The sequence below is a fragment of the Octodon degus genome, unplaced genomic scaffold (assembly GCF_000260255.1).
Source record: "Octodon degus isolate 3935 unplaced genomic scaffold, OctDeg1.0 scaffold00148, whole genome shotgun sequence".
In the NCBI taxonomy this organism is placed as follows: Eukaryota; Metazoa; Chordata; class Mammalia; order Rodentia; family Octodontidae; genus Octodon; species Octodon degus.
Window position 1 is genome coordinate 2,256,407 of NW_004524724.1, and position 7,173 is coordinate 2,263,579.

The 7,173-nt window shown below is 43.6% G+C and overlaps 1 pseudogene; it reads left to right on the forward strand.

Annotated features, from left to right (window-relative positions):
• The first annotated feature begins 921 nt into the window (after window positions 1-921).
• The window catches only part of LOC101580959, a 65,533-nt pseudogene continuing 59,281 nt past the window's right edge, over window positions 922-7,173 (forward strand).

The following is a 7,173-nucleotide window of genomic DNA, read 5'->3' on the forward strand; positions in this document are numbered from 1 at the left end:
GGAACAAGTTAGAAAAGAGAAGTGACACAGGTTATATCCCAGCGCCAGCTCCCCATGAGGACGAAATCATCGTGTGCTAAAAGTAAATATTGGGGAAAAGCTATTGAAACATCATAGTTTCAGCAATTTGGATTTGAGAATGAATAGAGAATTTAGAAGTAACTTTAGTTAATACAGTAAAAGATGAGAAATGGAAAGAGGGATTAAAAGAGATACAACTTCATAAGAGAAATAGAATCTATTAAAATAATCAGAAGAAAATTATAGAACTGAAAACAAACTTTGAAATTAAGAGATCAAGGGCAGGTGTAACAGAAGCCTGAGCCCACTTGGATTAGTGAATTTGAGGTTGGCCAATAGAAATTAGCTAAGTGAAGCATGTGGAGAGAGCAGAATAAAGAAGTGAAAGAACAGACGCTAAGAGGTGTGTAGGAAGCCTGAAACTGGCACGCGAATAACTGGCAATAGAGAAGAAACTGCAGAGACAGCGTTCAAGGAGACCGAAGCTGGTAATAAGGCACTAAATTTGAAGTGCTGAAGCCAACAAGGTGGAAAAAATGTGAGACACCATGAGAGAAGCATGCACGGGCACTGGAAAGATCCAACAGCACTGGTCCTGGCACAACCAGCCATGAAGCCACAAAAGCCATAAAGCAAAACAAAGATTACCGAAAGTACTTAATAGAAGTAGCTTCCCACCTGGGATCCCACATCCAGTGGAAAGAGCTCTCTAAAATTAAGGAGAAAGGATGTCTTCAGCTAGACCAAATTGGAGGCCTTTATCATCGGAAGGTCGTCCCTTGGAACCGAACAAGCCTCAGACAGTGCCATCAAGAACAGTTTTCGCTGCCTGGAGGTGGTATGGATTGGCACATCAGGAAGAACCCAAAGATCAGACTGTAAAAACAGAAAACAGAAGCCATGCTTTTTCAAAGACCTGTGTTACAGGTGCTTCACCACTGTGTAAGACCTGAGTCTGACGTGGCCAGCAGTTTAGTTCTTGAAAGATCACTGAATTGTGTGCAGTTGCTTGGGCGAGTGGGTCAGGACCCTGTCATGAAACAGATGGAAGGAAAAAACCCGGTCACCATATTTCTCTTGCAACAAATGAGACGTGGCAGTCAGGGGACAACAACATGTACCAGATTGGTGATGTCACCAGAAGGCAACGTGGCACCGAGCATCAGCGTTTCGGCCGGGTCTTAGGGATGTAGCATATGACTGTTTGACAAAGGAGGCTCAAGGTTTTATGGAAGGAAAAGTAGACTATGGTGAATACATGAATAGAAACACTGTGAGGCAACAAGCAACAACAATCACGGCAGACAACATCATCTTTTTGAGTGACCAGACAAAAGAAAAGCAAGGAACAGATGATTTGGGGCCATTGTTGGGTATTGTCTTATTTCTAAATCATGTATAGTCTTCATAGTATTAAGGATAAGAATTAAAATGGTATTCTATAAAATGAAAAAGAAAAAAGAAAAGAAAAATTTTCAGGCTGGGGAGATAGCTCAGCTGTCTAAGGGCCTGCCTGGCAAGTGCAAGGACTCAGATTTGATCCCGAGTACCACATGCTGTACCATGGTGGTACATGCCTATAATCCCAGTGCTGGGGAGGCTGAGACAGGAGGATCACTACAAGTCTGCACTATGTAGTGAGACCCTGTGCCAAATAAATAAAAGATAAAACAATTTAAATAAAAATTTTTGTCAGAAGGAAGATAATATCAGATAGAAAAATGGAAATTCGAGAAGGACATATTTGTGTAGAAATGTCCTGGAATACTAACTTCATGGAGTAACAATTGAAGTGTTCTATAGAGTTTATGCACAACAATAAAGCATATATACAGCAAAAATGCATACCATGTGCAGGCGATAGGAGGGCAAATTACATTGGAAAGTTTTAAGGTTCTTCAGAACACGCGGTATAATTAGATGAAATCTAACAATTGCACTGCCAGGTTTAGAGGTTTTAAAGCCTCTTTCAGCAACTTACAACTAGACAGAAGATTCACAAGGCAGCATTATTCCAGACAACATTAGTGATTAAGTTGACCTACATAATATTTGGGTAACACCAAAACACACAAATTAGAAAGCGCAAAGGCTACCTCTACCAACACAGGCTGTGTGGTCTCCCACATAACACATCACAGTATATTTTCAAAATGGCTTGTTTTTTCTTAGGAAAGGAACTTCGACACAGAGAGAAATAAGATAACTAGGAAATCCCCAAATATTTGAAAACTAAGCAACTTTAAAATACTGTTGTATAAGAAGAAATCGAAAAGCAACTAGAATGTGCTTTAAATGGAAATGCAACCCAGGCAAAGCAGTGTTAACGGGACATTTATGGACTAAATGCTAGCGCTAGCATGCAAGGAAGGTCACAGTCAGCGACATGATCGAACATTAACAAGCCAGAAAAGAAAGTCAAGCCTGGAGATGCACACCTGACATGATACCCAGCTACCGGAAGGCTGAGGCAGGAACAGCAGGTTCTCACCGACCTGGGTGGCTCAGTGAGGCTTGCCTCAAGACCAAAAGCGCCCAGGGGTGTACTACAGTTCTAGAAGGCTCCTGAACTCAATCTCCAGCATGGGAGAAAAACAGCTAGAAAAGAAGGGAAGGTCGCATGCAAGTGACTAGAGGAAATGAAGGTATGCTCAAGGGATCTGTGAAGCAGAAAGCCAGCGGATGATTCTGCGGAAAGGAACAAGACTGATGATTCCCTAGGTAGACTGATGACAAATGTATGCGCTCAGGAATGCAAACTCGACCTTGTATTTAAACGTCTATCTCTTTAATGTGCCTGGTTAATAGCACAAAGAAGGAAAGGCATAAAATCACCTCAAGGTGTGCACAGAAGGTGTCTGACAAGACCTCCCTGCACGCGTGGGAGGAGCCGTGGGGGATGCAGAGTAGCAGCTACCTTCTTCGTTCAGGTCCACAAGAGCTACAGCTCGCATGATGCCTCACAGGGAGATTCTCGGTGGTGCTCAGAACAAGGGCGGAACGCCCGCTCCGCACTTCCACACAGAGATGAAGGGTGTCGAGCACACCATTCCTGTGTACACGGCGCTGGTGCAGAGCAAGCCTGTGCGTCCCACGGGCAGCGCTGATGCTTCCCACATGCTTGCCCGTTGTGTTCTGGATCCTCGTGGAAGGGGACTGTGGCACTTGTGCCACTGCTCTGCCCAGCTTGACAGATGTGGGCTCCTGAAGGGACAAGCCAGCCGCAAAGTTGATCTCTCGTGCTGGCCACCCCACCTGTGAGGACCTGGCCACACTGCCTGCGCCCACAGTCCTGCAGCCCTTCCATCAGCACTGCAGGAGGTGCATCCCAGGGTCGGTGGCAAGGAGCAGAGTTGGACTGCTTTCCTTTATTGGGGGCTGGGAGATGGCTCAGTCGAATAAGTGCTTTCCTGGCAAGCGCAAGGGCCTGAGTTGAGGGGGTGAATGTTAGGGAAATACTAGCTTAACCTTGTTTGCATCCCTCCAGGCGGGTAGGACTATTGCAGAACAGAAGAACATGGCTACGTCTCGCTGGGTCCAAGGGCTAGGACGCTTTCTTACACTGTTTAGGCATTTTTCCCCAAACTGCATTTATCTACCTGCCCACTGCAAACCTGGAGGGAGGGACCCCGACACCTGGGAGACCCCCCTGTGGACTTGGCCTCGCCCTGCTAGACAGTGGAGATGGCTGTGCCATGGTAGGAAGAGGAGACAGAGGTGACATGGCTGCAGTCATGTTGGGCATCCCGCGCTAACCAGGTCAACAATCCAATTATAAAAATATGAGAGTTGTTAAGAAGTAGTTCTTTTCGTACTTCTGTGTAGGAGGTACCTGTGAACAGTCACGGCTGTTTGCAGGTGAGGAGCATGTTGTGGGACAGGCAGCAACAGCAGGTGTTTTGCTCTTCTGCCTCTGTTCTTGTCCTGTACCCCAGAGGAAGAAGCAGTTATTTCTGGAATTGGGTTAGATTGGCAAATGCATCTTTCTCACAAACATCTGGCCACTGATCTAAGCCACCTCTGAATCTGCATTTGAGAAGCCGTGCACAGACTGAAAAGGGCATAAGGGCCATTTGGAGGCAAAACTGGGATTCTCTTCTAGTTTTATTAAATATGTCTCAAGTGACCATTGTCTAATCTTCTGGTAAGGTCTCTGCTGAGTTAGGTTTTGAATGCAGGGAAGTAAGAGTCCAGGAAGCACAGCCTCCCCGTGGCCTCGCTTTCTGCCTCGTGCCCTTCTGGTCTGAGTGTCAGCCAGGCTCCCAGGCACAGCCAGCAGGGACTCTGGGAAGAAGCAGGGCTCTCCTCGAGCTCCTGTGGCTGCTGCAGAGGGGCATTGGAATCCAGGGAGGTGGGAGAGGAGGAACGAGATGGACTTTCTGAAGTCGAATTTGCTTTGAAGGCACCTCTGGAAGCCAATTCAGAAGCCAAGCCAACATCTGAGTCCTGCAGCAGGCCTCCTGTAATGCCCCCTTCTTAAGTCTAGCATCGACTGGAGAAGCTTACAAGTTCTCATGAACGCCTTCAAAATGTTGGTGCGATTTGATAAAGCGAGTGGCCTTTTCATTTTTTGTTGCTTTTCTCTTTTCTTTGCTTTTGTTTCCTTTCTATACATTTTAGAAGAATATATCATGCAAAGAATGTATTCTCATACTTAATAGCATTTTGAAAACCTGGTCTTGTCATTATGATTAAAGGTAATACCCACTGTCTTAGATATGTTGAGTTCTGGGTTAGGCACACACAGTTAGATAATTCAGAAACATGTAAGAGACAAAATAAAGTCTTTTACATATAGCTCAGAATGATGTAAGTCTTTACAATAGCCTAGTTATTTTAGCATTTCTCTTTCCTCTTAGTTCTTCCTTTTACTAAAAGCTAGGATGTGTGTGCTTTGCACGCCGAGGCTGTGCTCCTGCTGTCTGTGTGTCAGCTTCCAGACTTGCACATGATCCTGTGCGATGGTGATGGAGACAGCCACCAGCTGTCCTTACAGATGAGGACATGCAAAAGGCACTCTCTCGAGCTACTGCCTGGGAGATGAGACAGTGTAGACTCAGGCCTAAGACACTGTCTCTGTCCAAAGTTCATTCCTGAAATTATTTTTGATTCCTGTTAAAAGGTATTTCTGAGTAGGGCAGCCAGGGGCCTGCCAGATCCTCACTCCAGCCAGCACCCAGGCCCGGCGTGTGAGGGGGCAGCCCAAGTCTGCCTGGTCCTCATTCCAGCCAGCACCCAGGCCAGGCATGTGTGTGGAACTTCCTCCATCAGACAGGCCTGGCATGGAACCCTGCAGCAGAACTCCCTGCAGAAAGGCTAGAGGCAAGACCCACCCAGCTGATCCAGGAGCAGAACATCTTGCCAGAGTGGCACAGAGGGTTCACTTCCAAGGGCTACACCTGGAAGAAGTGGAGCACAGCAGCCAGACCCAAGCCACATCCGCCTAGGTGAGTTTGAACTTGGTAGATCTGGACCTGGTGTTAAGTAATAACTGCACCAAAGCTCTACATCAAAGGTCAGAAGACAGTGCTAGACAAAATGACAAAGAGGAGGAGTAAAATGCATTCTCAGGCTCTGAGTCCACCCAGAACAAATGCAGGAGACAATAGCATAGAAGAAACTGGAAAACACAAACCTGAAATCTTTGAAATAATAGCATCTGAAGTAAAGAAACAAGTGCAGAAAGACATAGAGGAAATAAGATTAGAAATAATCTCTGAAGTAAAAAAAGAAATGATAACTATAATGAAAGAATTACTAAGTGCCTCTAAAGAAGACACTGATAAAAAAAATAGAGGAGAATATAAAAATGATGGAATCTTTAAATGAGCAACATAGGAAAGAAATAGAATGCATGAAGCAGATTCAAAGTGCTACACAGGAAATTAAAACCTCAATCACAAGGTGACAAAACCACTTGAATGAAAGTGAAAATATTTTCAGACTTTGAAGACATCGTGTTGCAGCTAGTGAAAAGGTAAGAAAAGAGCTCTTAAAAATAACTAGGATGCAGGAAAAAATAATTCAACATCTGCAAGACAATACAAAAATGAACAAGGTAAGACTAATAGGCATCAATGAGAAGGAAGGAGTCAATACAAATGATATGAAAAGAATATGGACAGAAGTAATAGCAGAAAACTTCCCAAATATGGGGAAACAGCCTGACATTTAGGTAACTGAAGCATATAGAACTCCAAATAACATCAACCCAATTAAAGCCACACCCAGACGTATAATAATCAAGATCCCAGAAATTCAGCACAGCAATAGTATACTAAAAGCTGCTAGAGAAAATAAACAGATCATATTTAAAGGAAAACCCATCAGAATAATGACAGATTTCTCTTCACAAACCATCAAGTCAAGAGGAGCATGAAGCAAAGTACTTAAGGTCTTGCAAGAAAACAAATTCCAACCCAGACTGATATAGCCTGCAAAACTCTCTTTCAAGTTTAATGGAGAAGTGAAATACTTCCGTGACAAAGGACAACTAAATTCTTTGTTGAATTTCATGACAACAAAGCAAACCCTACACAGACTACTGAAAGATATTCTAGAGAGGGGTCAAAATGACCACAACTCCATGAATGAGAATGGAAAGAACCCACCAAATAGGGCAAATAATTAAACACAGGAGGAAAAGAGGAGTACAACAACAGTCTTTTGTATACAGCAGCAAAATATTTCCATCCGCATACTCTGCACATGGACTTCTCCTGCACCCTATGGGTCATGATTCTGTCTGGGTTTACAGGGTGGATATGAAGGAAATGGCAGCAGCTCAGTCCCACAAGTGACAACTGGCCACCAGTAAGCGTTATGGACACAGTCCACATCTACCCCATATTAGAACTTTGTGTAATATCCTATCCCCAAACTGTTAGAAGTGCTGGTCATAGACTTGCCATTCCAGTACTTTTGTTATGTTTTATTCTTAATAATTCTTTACTATCATTGAAACTTTTTTAGTTGATATTTTTATATATATTAACCTAATCAAGTACTGTATGAATAGTCTGAATTGATCAGAGATTTGTACATATGATTCACTACATTCTGGCCTCTTAGTTGGACTCACAATTTAATTTTAATTTTTGAATAATATTTTGAAATATTTAATTTATCTTTGAATTAATTAATATTTAATTG